This window comes from Sebastes fasciatus, chromosome 7 (assembly GCF_043250625.1).
Source record: "Sebastes fasciatus isolate fSebFas1 chromosome 7, fSebFas1.pri, whole genome shotgun sequence".
Taxonomy (NCBI): domain Eukaryota; kingdom Metazoa; phylum Chordata; class Actinopteri; order Perciformes; family Sebastidae; genus Sebastes; species Sebastes fasciatus.
The window spans coordinates 32001398-32016229 of NC_133801.1; the positions used below are offsets into that span (position 1 = coordinate 32001398).

General features: G+C 38.3%; 1 pseudogene; it reads right to left on the reverse strand.

Moving 5' to 3' along the window:
- Positions 1-10274: 10274 nt before the first annotated feature.
- Positions 10275-13904, reverse strand: LOC141770706 (GTPase IMAP family member 9-like; annotated as a pseudogene).
- Positions 13905-14832: the final 928 nt, after the last annotated feature.

The following is a 14832-nucleotide window of genomic DNA, read 5'->3' on the forward strand; positions in this document are numbered from 1 at the left end:
CCGCGTTCACGGACGTCAGGAAGATGCTCCGCGGGAGATCAGGAGTTCGCTATGGAATACTCTTCCCGGCCAGATTCCGCATTTCCCATAACAATGAAGAGAAGGAGTTCCTGGATGCTGCCAAAGCCATGGACTATGTAAAGAAAGAAGTCATCCCCAGATCTGAGATGAAAGACCAACTGAAGGTATCCTTATTTCACATGGGAGGTGACATATAAACAATTCTAAATAACTGTTGCCTGGGACAACTTCCTAAATGTTTATCCAGATGGACTATTTGAGTGTTTTGTTTTGTTTTTGTTATTATTTACTCAATTGCTCATTACCTGAGAGGCTGTGTCTATCATTAGGATATTAGCATAGGTTAAACAAAACATAAATATCCCCTGAGATTACCTGTGTGTGTGTGTGGATGTTTGGGTGTGTGGATGTGAGGGTGGGTGTGGGTGTGGATGTGGGTAGGTGTGTGTGTGGGTGTGAGGGTGTGTGCTCGTGTATGGATGTGTATAGTAGAAGGATATGTGTATATCTAAATACTTGTGTGCATACAGGCTGTAATGAATGAGCATAAGCTCTCAGGAAACTTTCACTCATTTTATCTAATTTCCTTTGGTTTTGATAATTCCTAAATTTCACAATAAGTTTTATACATAGAATTACTTTGACAATTGTGACACTCACATTGAAATGTCGTTATCTTTTCTAATTTTATCTCGGGGTTCTGCGGGAGCCTGAACCGAGAATAATAGCTTTAGTTCTTTAGTTCTGTTTGGTTTTACACTCAAGCAAAGGCGAGCACTCTCTAGGATTGTTCGCATAGCTGCCGTCCTGACCTGCAGCCTGGGACCTTGTCCCAAAGGTGTGTTGGACACTGTGTTGACCGAGTTCACGGTTTATCTAACTTTATGTTCAGTTCAGTTTGAGTTGATCCCAATGTTCCCCAGGGATCTCACTGTGAGATTTAAAGCAACAAGGAAATAGATTTTTTCCTCTATTCCAATACAAATGTCTCATGTTAATGTTTCAACCCTGTCTACACTTCTATTTATTTATGTATTTTACTTTTGCATATTCTGTTATTTTTTTTGGTTTAAATACCCCCCTTCCCCCATCCTCCCCACCCCTACCTATTACAAATACTTATCTTCTTACACCCACTCACCTACATTCACACAATCATACTACGTGCCACTTATAGCCCTCTGTGCTGTACCAGCCTTCTCGATCCATCACTTTATGCCAGTGCAAAATTTGTTTCCTACCTAATTCTCCTAACCCCAAGTCATGGGATCACTTAAGGTTATAAACTATAACGTCAGAGGTCTCAATAGTCCCATAAAGAGGAAGAAAATCCTTAATCAGCTGAGGAGAGCCAATTGCCAGATAGCGTTTTTGCAGGAGACCCATCTATCAGACTTGGAGCATGAAAAGCTAAAAAAATCTTGGGCAGACAAGGTGTTTTACTCATCACACCACTCGGGCAGAAGAAGAGGAGTCTCTATTCTGATACATAGACAGATTAATTTCACACCAACTAAAATTCACAAAGACTCTGAGGGTAGACTTATTCTGATAAATGGCTCTATTGATGGAATACAAGTTTCTCTCATGAACATATATGCCCCAAATGAAGATGAGCCAGGCTTCATTAATACAACCTTTAACACTATACTGCAGCACAGCTCTGGGATTCTGCTGTTGGGTGGGGATTTCAACTGCGTTGTATCTCAATTTACGGATAGACAACCTCCTTCAAAATCCCCCACTTCCCAAATGAGTAAAAGGCTTAAACACTTATCAACAGAGTTAGGTCTAGCAGATATTTGGAGAAGCAAATTTCCTAAGGGGAGGGATTTTACCTTCTTCTCACATAGACATTCATCCTATTCCAGAATCGATTATTTTTTTACCCCCACAGCAAAGTTACACAGGATAGAGGACATAAAGATCTTACCGATTACAATATCTGATCACTCTCCTCTTGTGGTGTCCTGGGACATAGGTCACACACCATCAGCCAAACAATGGAGATTAAATGCATCACTCCTAAATGACAAGGAATTCATCCCATTTGTCAAAATTGAATTAAGTACTTATCTAGATACAAATGCTTCACCTGAAATATCACCTCTTATTTTATGGGACTGTGCCAAAGCATATATTAGAGGTCGTATTATCTCGTTTGCAAGTGCTAAAAAAAAGAGAAGGGAAGCAACACGACGCGAATTAGAAGACAAAATAAGGCAGCTTGAACAACAGCATAAAGGATCGTCATCCCCCAGCATACTTAATACTCTTAAACAAGCACGTAGAGATCTAAACACCCTAATTACAGAAAAGATCGAGGGCAATTTAAGGTTTACAAATCAAAAATATTACGAAAACGGTAACAGAGCAAGTAGATTATTGGCACTAAGACTAAAAAAACAGCAATCATCCAATATAGTACAGAAGTTAGTATCTAATAATACAACACTCACGAAACCGGATGAAATTTCACAGTCCTTTGCCGAATTTTATAAATCCCTATACAAAAACACGGACACCTGCACAGACGACAAAGAATTGGCGCAATTTTTAAGGGACATTAAATTAAGAGAGTTATCTGAGACTATGGCAAAAGAGCTAGATGAACCAATCAATGAATGGGAAATACAGCAGGTAATCTCTACATTGAAAAACAATAAAAGCCCTGGGCCAGACGGGTACATAAATGAATTTTATAAAATGTTTAAAGAGGAAGTGTCACCTTTACTGTTAAAAGCTTATCACCATGCATTCCAATCTGGTACTATTGGCCCCCTCTTGGAGGGACGCAACAATAGTAGTAATACATAAAGAGGGCAAAGACTCGACCAAATGCCAATCATATAGGCCCATATCGCTACTTAACACAGACCTGCGGATATTAACTGCTATTCTTTCAAAACGTGTCAATAAAATTATCACGAAAATTATTCATCCGGATCAAACCGGGTTCATTACCGGAAGATATTATGGGGACAATATTAGAAGGTTACTAAATCTAATGACACATCCAAAAGTAAAAGAAGACGAAGCAATGATATTATCCCTCGATGCCCAGAAGGCATTCGATCGAGTGTCCTGGCAATACTTATTTCAAACATTGAGACGATTCCAATTTGGCCCCAATTTCATTAAGTGGATACAAACATTATATTCCAATCCACAGGCTACTGTTAAAGTGAATGGGTTTTTATCAGACCGATTTGCCCTAGAGCACGGCTGCAGACAGGGTTGCCCTCTTTCGCCCCTTCTGTTTGATATTAGTATTGAACCTTTGGCACAGCTTATCAGGGACAACGATAACATAAAAGGACTGACAATAAATGGAGAACAGCATAAATTATCACTGTACGCAGATGATGTGCTTTTATATCTAACGGAACCTGCAACAACAATCCCACACTTAAAGGATCTCATCTCCGTATATGGGTACTTTTCGGGTTATAAAGTTAATGTGGATAAAACAATGGCTATGGATATAAGTGGTGGAATTTCACAAACTGTGAAACTCCAGAGTGGTTTCAGATGGCCTAAAGATGGCATCAAATATCTCGGCATCCAAATACCCCCATCATTAAGAAATTTATTCGATGCAAATTTCAAAAGTTTGATTCATAATGTTGGTAAGGATTTGGACCGATGGGCAACGCTCCCCCTATCTTTGTTAGGACGAATTGAGAGTGTACGCATGAATGTGCTGCCTAAGCTTCTCTATCCATTTCAGATGTTGCCTATTGATATTCCTAAGCCCACATTTGATAAATTGGACAGGTTAATTTCAAAATTCATATGGCAAGGAAAACGGCCAAGAATCAGACTAAAAACATTGCAGCTATCTAAACTAGAGGGAGGGCTCAAACTTCCAAATCTAAGATATTACTTCTGGGCTGTGCAGTTAAAACCTTTGACAATATGGACCCGGGATTGTACACATACACGCTGGCTTAACATAGAAAAAAGCCTTTGTGCGAGGCCCCTCCAGATCTTGCCTTTCTTAGATGTAGCCTTACGAGAAATTCAAATGGGCGAATGGACTAAAGTCACACTAACAATTTGGAGAAAAATCAAACTAGCATTTGGATTGCCCAAAGCAATTTCAGCATTAACCAATATTGGATTCATAAAGGATTTTGTTACCTCCAGTTTAGATACAGGATTTAGAAAATGGTCAGAACATGGACTCGCTAACCTACACCAACTCCTGAAGGATGGCAGACTTAAGTCATTCCAGCAGTTGAGAGAGGAATTTAAACTTCCCAACACAGATTTTTTCCGATATCTACAATTAAGGGACTTCCTAACGAAACATAAGCAATGGGATAAAGTTCTGGAGCCCACTCCAATTGAAGAGTTCCTAATGAAATTACAAACAGGAAATGGGGATAAGAAAATTATAGGCCGTTTTTACCAAATATTTTTAGGCATGAATTTGAACAATACGCTTCAAATAAAAGGGAGATGGGAAACTGAAATGAATACAGACATACCACAGGACATATGGGAAGAAATATGCACCGAAGCACATCTAGTGACCAACTCTAATAGCTGGAGGGAATTCAAATGGAAAGTGATTTCAAGATTCTTTCGTACACCAGAAATAGTGGCCAAAATGGGCCCTACACACTCGAATAAATGCTGGAGAAATTGTGGTACACATATTGGCAATCATATTCACATATTTTGGACATGCCCCAAATTAAAAACATTTTGGGAAGAGGTATTTCGGGCACTCGAAGATGTATTCGACCAAAATTTCACCAAAGATCCAAAAATGGAACTGCTGGGAGCAATACCAGAAGGCATTGATGGAAGAGCCAAAAAATATCTCTTACAAATATTGCTTACAGCAGCAATTAAATGTATCACAATTAAGTGGCTAAAACCTGAGCCCCCAACATACAATTTATGGATTGAGAAGGTATGGGAAATCTACCACATGGAACAAATAACTTATTCCATAAGACTCCAAAAAGACACATTTGTTCAAATGTGGAGCCCTGCCATGATTGTACTAGTGCAGTGATCGGTGATCTGAGTGTTCTCATATATCCTGGATCATGCTTGTGTCTTTGTCTTCCTGACCCAGGTCACCTCTCTGGGCACGTGCACGCATCCATACAGCACACACCCATACAACACACTCCCCCTCCCTTACCTCCGACCCCTTACCACATTTATTATTATTTAAATGTATTTATTTATTCATTTTACTTTGTTTTATTTTAATTATTTGGATTGTCTAGGTCTGTGTCCTCCCTTTCTCTCTGAATCCAATTGAAATTATATTTTAATATTAAGTCTTGTTTTTTTTTCTGTTTTTTTTTTTTTGTGTGTGTTTTCTCTCCCCCCCTTGTTTTAAGCTGTAAGATTTTTTTTAAAAACTATGAGACAGCTAAAAAAATGAAAATACAGTGGTATACAATGTTATTATGGTTGTATGAGTTGCTGAAACTGCAATAAAATTTAAGTTAAAAAAAAAAAAAGAATGTAATAGATGAATGGATTACACCTATTTTAACCCTGCATGTACAAAGTGGCATCTATGACTATTTAAACATCCTTTCACCTGCTTTCCCCCTCTGTGACGGTGTGAAACGGACTCAAGAGGAAGTAAAAATAAATAAATATAAAAATATAATACAAAGCAGTAAACACCCACAACATAAATCCAACTGTCCTTCTGACACACACACAACTCCCACATTATAGTGCAGTAATAATATATTGTATATTTGTATTTATATTTACATATAAAGCTGGTCCCCTGCCTCTCACTTGGCTGACACCTCCAGAGTTGTGTGCATCCAACACAGCAGGCTTACAACATTATTAAAGAAGTTAGCGGTTAGAATCATTACGCAAAATTTACAACAGGCAGCGGGGGAAGTGCGGCTCGCCGCAATAGTACATGTTTCTGCGGCCGGGAGGGTTATTCATGTGTTTTAAGCACGGAGAAATTCTTTGTAAATTATGTCAACCTGTCACAGGAGTCACAAGATCAGTTTACTGGTCTGGGTATCATCGGATAATCCGTTTTTCCTTTTGAATTCAGAAAGGAAAAAGCGTTTTTTTATTTTTTGGTTTCTGAATCAAAAAATGAAAAACGAACCCAAACCGGGCCGTTTTTTGTTTTTGCGAATTCCTTTTCTTATTATTCGTTTTTAATTGAAGAACGGAAGTCACGTGGGTTTTTCGTTTTTTCGTTTTAAACCACAAATGAAAAATGGAATCACGTGGTGCTCTGTTTGTTTTTTGTTTCCAAACGAAAAACGAAAAAAACAAATTAAAAAAACGATCCGATTTAGTTTCTTCAAGTTTCTTTCTGTCATTTTCTGTTTTAAATCGAAGAGCGGAGAACGGCAGTCACGTGACCAGGAAGTGAAGGCAAACATGTCAAAATAAAAGCCAAGAAGATAGTGTGGTCATTCTATAAAAGTGTAACATTATTAAAGCACATGATCGAGATAACAGTAGAAGATAAATAGGCTAAATAAATACATACTGTACCTAAAAAAGCCTAATTAATTATATATCCTAGACACCTACACTGTGCCAAAATCATGGAAATTCACAATAATTAGGCCTGTGCTAAAAAAGCCAGGCGCAAGTAAGCCAAATGATCTACGGCCCATAGCAATAACCTCCATATTGTGTAAAACCATGGAACAAGTTCTTGCCAGCCACCTGACATTTTAGACTGTTTAAGTATGTGGATGACATGGCCTTAGTTGGCCTTATACAGGAAACAGGCCCACTAGGTGAAGCTGCCTATCTGACCCACACTACAGCCCTTCAGACACGGTGTCACACTAGCCAGCTAGAAATCAATGTGGCCGAGACGAAAGAATTAATCATGTGCTGCACAAAACAACATCTGATCACAGAGCCAGTTTCACTTGATGGCCAACATGTTGAAACTGTGGAACACTTTAAATACCTCGGTACAGTCCTGGACACCCAGGTGAGCTTCTCTGAAAATACAGAGTATATTTTCAAGAGATGCTCACAGCGACTTTTGTTAGACATTTGTTAGAAGGTTTCTTAGATTTTAAAAATAAACATTCATCTTAAAATAATAAGGTTAATAATATAACAGTTTGTCTCTGTGACATCACCCAATACACTAGAGAAAAGCTTCAGCTGAACCAAAAGACAAAAATAACAATACATGACAAAAAGAACAAAAAAGGCATTCATCTGACTCAAACATTTTACTAGTGACCAAGAAATCCTGTTTTTTATATGAAAAGTAGAACTCCAGAATTTGTAATCAGATTATGAATTTAGAACTAAATGTTTGGTCAGAATAATAAAATAATGTATTTGCAGTCCTACTCAGTATAAGTTTATAGAAGTATTAGTCTTCAGAAGTACATTACATAAAATTAGATTCAGCAGTGATCCCTGTTAAAATAACTGTACTTTAAAACATGGATACTTTATCATGTCACTTACTGAAGTTGCTGGTCATGTTTGGCTGGTAATAAGTTCTGTCCTTGTTTGGGTTAAAGAGTACGGAGTCAATTCTGCAGCTGAACTGAGTTCAGAGTGTTTCCTGTGCTAAACACACCCACCATAGCTGCACCCAATGACAGTGAAACTAAATCTTTATCTGGTTGTTGTCTGTTACTGAAGGATATTTTAATAGATGGGGCATAAATGAGAATATATTCAAAACACAATATACAGTCTTTAATCATTTTGAATGAAATATAAATGAAATTTATTAAACTCAAAAGCTTATCAACTTATTTTTGTGAAATGTTTTTGTTTTGTTTTTCACTGGATTTCATTTTTATTCAATTATTGCTATTATTATTTTATAAATTGCCATTTTCAAATGACTTTTTCATTTCATAACGACACTTTTCATGACAAACAAAGGGAGATGAAAAACATGAGTTGTTATCACCCCTCACCTTTCAGTCAACGTCCCCACTAGCCAGCCAGCTAGGTCCTGATGGAAAGAGCAACCACATCAGGTTTTAGTTCTTTTCTTACTTACATTCACACGGACATGTGAAATGGCATCAGTTATCGCCCAAAAGTACTGTCTCAATTCAAAATCCGCCTCCATCCAAGAACAGGCCAAATGCAAATTTGAAAAAACATAGTAATAGAAATATTTTCATGAAAATTCAATCCAGTAAAAAAAAAAAAAGCAATAATTTCTGGTACATTTATATATTTTGTTCTATTTATTCAAATCCAATAATTTATTTCATGATGTCTGATGTATTTATTTAATATTGACTGTTTTATTCTCTAAGGGGGAAACAATAGCTTTCATTTAATCAGTCAAAGAAAATGTTCATGTTACCCAAGGTCTTTAACATCCTTTGTGGCATACATTAAAATATACCAACAGTCTTAAATATGTTTAATGAATATATGAAGTCACTGTAGAGCAGAAGGGCTCAGTATCATGAGGACATGCAGAGAACTGCTGCCATTTCTTGTAAATACTGAAGGGAGGGGAGAGCTTTGTGCTGCTTTGTGCAACAGGATCTGCAGTTTTGAAGAGGTGTTGCCATTTCTTGTAAATGCTCAGGAAGGGGAGTGCAAGGTTTGTGGTGTACGGTTAACACGGGGACTTCCTGGAAATAAAGCAGAAGTCGTAAAAACAGGTGACAAACTGACACTGAATAAACTCTACACACATTAAAGACACTCGACCTGCTGAACAGGCAGACCATTTACCTTAAAGTCGAGATTATTGATAAAAATGCCTTTTAAACCCTTTTAGATCATATCTAACCATATGTGGTCATATTCAGCACCTATTTAATAAACTTATATGCAAAAAAAATTTAATTTCTTCTTATTTTTATGTTACAATAGAGTCATCTTTTCTTCCTGTAAAACCAAAATATGACGTGTGCTTATGTAAGCTAGGACCAACCAATAATAATATCATCAATCAATCTGCAACTTATGGAGCCACAGTCTATGGTAGCTCTGTTTCACAATACATTCTAAGCCCGCCCACTTTTTAGCGGTCCAATCAAATGTGAAGGATTTGATTTAAATCCCTCTTACTCTAGACTGGGACATATACTAAGTCATTATTATGACTGTTTGTATACTTATTGTCTTTTTTTTCTCAATATTTCCAACCCCAGGTCATTTATGCGTTATGGAATAGACTTTTTATTATTAATGAATAAAAATATATTCTTGAAATATAAAAATAATTTTAAAAAAGAACAAATTTCATTAAGACATGTTTTAATAACTTCAAAATATTTCACAATGTATTGGTTCACTGATATTTTACTTTTTTTTCATGATTATTCCATTAAGTTTTAATTATTTCTTTAATATCTGACATTTTGGGATTTCATCAAATTGCACATTGACCTATATGTAATAAATGATGTAACAGAAACAAGAGTGACATGATTCCTGCTGGCTTCAAGCCAAGACAGGCAAGATTATTTGAATAGCACATACAGTATATACAAAGGAAAATGCACGAACCACATGAAACAGTGGCTGCATCCCAAAACTCTAAATTGCATCCCTGTTTCCCTCACTTGCGTCTCATCCTTGCGTCTTAGTCCCTCCCACCAGGGAAGCATGGAGAGACGCAAGGAAACCATGCGAGGAGAGAGGAAACGAGGAAATACGATTTAAGCGACATGGGACGGTCGTTTCCTCTGAAGCGTCACGTGAAGCGACGTCCATTTCTGATGACAGCAGCAGCTGATCACATCTGGATCAGCTGTCAGTCAACTTTAACAGCTGTTTGTGTCTGAACTGTACTAATACTAATAAAGACAAGTGCAAGCTGCAGTCTGTATTTCTACTGTGGACTGCTTAGAGGCTCAGGAACCATCTCTACTGGATCAATAACTTTATATTATTTATTCATTATTAGAGTCTGTAGTTATTGATATTCTGATTGTGAGTTAATTATTTCATAACTCAGAATATGACTACGGTGTTTTTTGAACACTGGACATTATTTATTAGGCTAAAGGGAAAATGTAAATGATGTATATCAAACCGACGTTCAGGAATCATCAGCCTCATGTGACTGAATGGAAATGAGGATAAATGATGTAAAAGGTGTTTGTTGCTGACAGACAGACTCTCCTTCTCTCTGACTTTAATAGTTTCATTAATAAAAGTTAACGGGGGAAATAACAGATCATGAAAAGAAAAATCATTCTAATGAAAGCAGAAAGTTATTTTAAGTCAGTTTGTCTGAATGAAAATTTAGAGTTTTGGGATGCAGCCAGTGACTACAGAAGAAGAAATGAATCAAATTTGAGAAAAAGAAAAAAGAAGATTAAAAAGGAATAAGGAGTAAATATTTAAGTGCAAGGTGAATAATCAGTGCTTGAGGTTCAGTCAGTGGCATTGGAAAACATAAATTATTTAACCTGGATTTAAAGGTAGTCAAAGTTTGTGAAATCTTGCAGTATATATTTGGGAAGTTCGTTGCAGCTTGGTGGTAAATAGTTTAGTTTAGTATGTTCTCTACTGATGTACACTACTTGGTCAGTAAAAAACTGTGGTTTCCCGTCATGTAAGGCATTCCTAAAGAAGATGAGAAGACTGGAATGTAATCTGCTCTCTCCAGGAAGCCATGAGACTTTACAGTGCATTAGAAAAACATTTGTGCGCATTGAACAATGGAGAGCTAATCTGGCGGCTCTGATCTGTTTAGCCAGAACATTTGCTGGTCACAACAATGCTCTTGCCCAGTTTAGTTCTGATGTTATCAATGTGTTAAGTCCACGTCAGTCTAACATCCAACACAATGCCAAGTAGCTCAGTCATTTTAACTTGTTCAACTGACTTTCTGTAACTAAATGCTGCTATTCATTGAACCAGGAAAGTAGCCATGCATTCAAGATATTTAAGTTCCTGATAGACAAACATACACTGATCAGCCACAACATTAAGACCACTGACAGGTGAAGTGAATAACATGGATTATCTCATTACAATGGCACCTGGCAGTGGGTGGGATATGTTAGACAGCAAGGGAACATTTTGTCCTTGAAGTTGATGTGTTGGAAGCAGAACAAATGGGCAAGCGTAAGGATGTGAGCGACTTTGACAAGGACCAAATTGGGGACGACTGGATCAGAGCATCAGGGCTGTTTTGGCAGCAAAAAGGGGACCTACTCACTATTAGGCAGGTGGTCATAATGTTATGGCTCACCGGTGTATATATATATTATAAATTTAAAATAGTTTCCTTCATTTCAGCACAGTAGCACACAAATACAAAGACTTACAGGAAAACTAAGTCAGAGAATTGTACAATCATCATCATCATCATCATCATCATCATCATCATCATCATCATCATCATCATCATCCCTCTCAGCTTGCCGCTGTGCTTCCCGTCTCAACCTTTCTCTTTCCTCTTCCAGTTCTCCTTCATGCTGTTTCCTCATATTTGCAATCTGTCTCTCTCTCTCCTGTTCCTCTCTCTTCCTTTCTGCTTCTCTTTCCTCCCTCTCCCTCCTCCTCTCCATCTCCATCTCCCACCTCTCCCTCTCCCTCTCCTTCTCCCTCCTCCTCTCCTCCTCTCTCTTCCTTCTCTCCCTCTCTCTCTCAGCCTGGAGTTGTTCATACATTTTCTTCATCTCTTTTTCATATCTCTCCTGTTGTTTTCTCTCCATTTCCTCTTTTCTTTGCGTATTTGCTCTTCTTTCTCTTTCAGGATGCGTTGTTTCTCCTCTTCGATTGCCCTCCAGGCCTCTTGGAACATCTCGTTGGTGTAGTGGCTTCCTCCGTTCTTCTGGACTAAATTTCTGATCTTCTGGAGCAGCTCAGTGACCTGAGAGCGGCGATCCTTCAGCTTATTATTGAAGACATGGTACTGGCCATTACATCTGGCCACGAGTTCCTGCAGGTCTGAGCTTTCCGTCAAGAAGTCCTCAATAGTTGTGTCTTCAAGCTCGTCTCCATGAGTGAAGAGAACCATGCTGTGTTTGTCTGCAGCCTGGTCGAAGATTTCTTGAATCCCTTGCACTGTCTGCGTTTCCTCTTCAGTGTATCTGCCCAGCCTGATGACCACCAGGAACACATGGGGTCCAGGAACAGCGTAAGTGATGCACTGGCTGATGTCTTTAGTTGTTTTATCCATGCCAAACCTGGTGTCGAACAGGCCCGGGGTGTCGATAACAACAACCCGTTGCCCGTCCACCTCAGCTTTGCCCTTGGAACAGTCATAGACTCTGCACTGAACTTTGATTCAAAGCACTGTTGTCCCAGAATGGTGTTTCCAGTGGCACTCTTCCCAATGCCAGTCTTCCCCACCAGCACTATCCCCAGCTCCTCATCATATAGTTCTGTTGGTAAGAATAAATCACATTAGAATGAATGCTCTGCTTCACCATGGGACCTTTATGGAGCAGTTTTGAAATCTTTCATTCAAAGCTCAGAGATATTAGAGATAATCTTATCAGCTTTTTAGGGCTGATACTTTGATTTATATAAAGAGACCTAGAAAAGCACAGACTCCAAGATCGAATTGCTCTATACCTGTTCCTCATTTCAAAAAGTGATTCCGTTTTCTCAGCATTACTTGACTGCATATCCATATGCACAGTAGGTTACACCCTCATAAAATGCCTCCTTTCTGAGAAATAATATTTGTCACAAACTGCCTCAGGGAATGTGACATGCAAGGTTATACAATAATGATTTATTAAACTAAGGCAAATAAACAATATACTGTGTAGATCAGCAATATCGGCAACGCAAGCAATGCATAGATGTCAGGCATATATGTGGAGGTGTTGAAGGTGCAAAACCAAAAGACAGCTAGAGACCATCCTGTGATGGGATCACACCAGCTGTGACGCCAAATCGGGCCAGCGGCAGGTCTTCAGTATACGCTCAGCCCACTCTCATTCCCAGGGCGTCAAATAGTGACACTTTGTCACGGCCGTTGGTGTGCGATACCGACGCCAAGGCACCCTTATTAACTATAATGTAAACCAATCTGCGACAACACTAAACGCTCATGGAAAGTGCTGTAGTTTAAAGAGAGTGACGTAGTTTAAAGAGCAAAAGAGACACACCGGGCGGGAGGGGAGGTGGATGGTCCAACAAACACGAGGCTTTCACCCAGGAGACCGCTGTTCATATCCCATGCGTTAAGATTCACTTTCATGTTACAATCAGCTGTTCGTTCGTGTTCCATGCTAACAACGTTCAGTTTCATTTACCCTTCACAAACGTAGTAGTTTTAAGCCCAACCATGTAGTTTTTTCCTAAACCTAACTAAGTGGTTTTGTTGCCTAAACCTAAAGTGACTGAGGGGCGGTATGTGATGAGTTGGGATAAGAATGTGTTGATATGTCACATAGAAGTGGTGTACATCATCTGGAAGCTGGGAACCTGAAGACTAATTTGAGATGCAGCTCAGCAAGTCGAGTTGTTCTCATCATAAATCAGAAATAAACATAAATTAATGAATTAATTAATTAATTAGAATAAATTGTGAAAGAGTATAAGGGTTTAGAACATTACGATAGAAGTATGTGATGCCCATTCCCATTCTCACTTATGTCTCGTAAATTGTTGCATCAGTTTTTGGGTTGATACCATTTGTTACACAGATTTGGTGCTAAATTTAACAATTTTTGACCACTGGAGAATTGAATAATCACTATTATTTTGATTACTTTTGTATGTTTATCAGGTGTCTTTTTTTTACCAGAAATAATTTCTTGACTACTGTTACACATCTTTTATTGTTTCATATTGTACTTTCCAGCCCCTCATCCTGATAGTTACTGTAAGTGTTTACATCACATACTGCTTCATGCTAACACATTACCTGTGCATGTCCTCGCTTTCTTCTTCACTGGACTCTGTGGGTCATTGCTCTCAAATGTACCTGTAGAGACAAGCAGATTGTAAGTTTATGGTTCACAGAGGCTGTATTCGAAACCGCCTACTGCATACTACTGAGGAACGCAGTATACAGTACATACTACATACTGCATACTGTGTTCCTCAGTAGTATGCAGTATACAGTACATACTACATACTACATACTGCGTTCCTCAGCAGTATGCAGTATACAGTACATACTACATACTACATACTACATACTACATACTGCGTTCCTCAGTAGTATGCAGTATACAGTACATACTACATACTGCATACTGTGTTCCTCAGTAGTATGCAGTATACAGTACATACTACATACTACATACTGCGTTCCTCAGCAGTATGCAGTATACAGTACATACTACATACTACATACTACATACTGCGTTCCTCAGTAGTATGCAGTATACAGTACATACTACATACTACATACTGCGTTCTTCAGTAGTATGCAGTATGTGACGGTTAAAGTGATGTATTTAGCAGTATGCTAGACCAGGCTTTAGCCTTTAAACCAGCTCTTAAAGCACTGGACAAAAAAAACTAACTCGTACCACTATTACAATATTATTGAAAAATACAACTTTGATTTAGTTGTTTATGTTCTGTTTGTTTACTTTATAAGATACTTCAGGTTTATACTATTTATTCTAACAGCTCATAATGAAGTCAGACAAACAGGATCATCAAGGAGGAGAGACGGGAAATATAAAATATTCATCCACAACATTTACTCAAACTGCTTTTTCAGTTACAGAAACAAAACAGTGGACTGATCTCCCTCCAGATATTAGAGTAATGTTAAAAAGGGTCAAGTTGTCTCAGTAGGTACCAGTCAGAGGCTGCTCTTTAACTCTCCTCTTCCCTCGCCTCTTCTCTCTCCTCTTCCCTCTCCTCTTCTCGCTCCTCTTCTCGCTCCTCTTCTCTCTCCTCTTC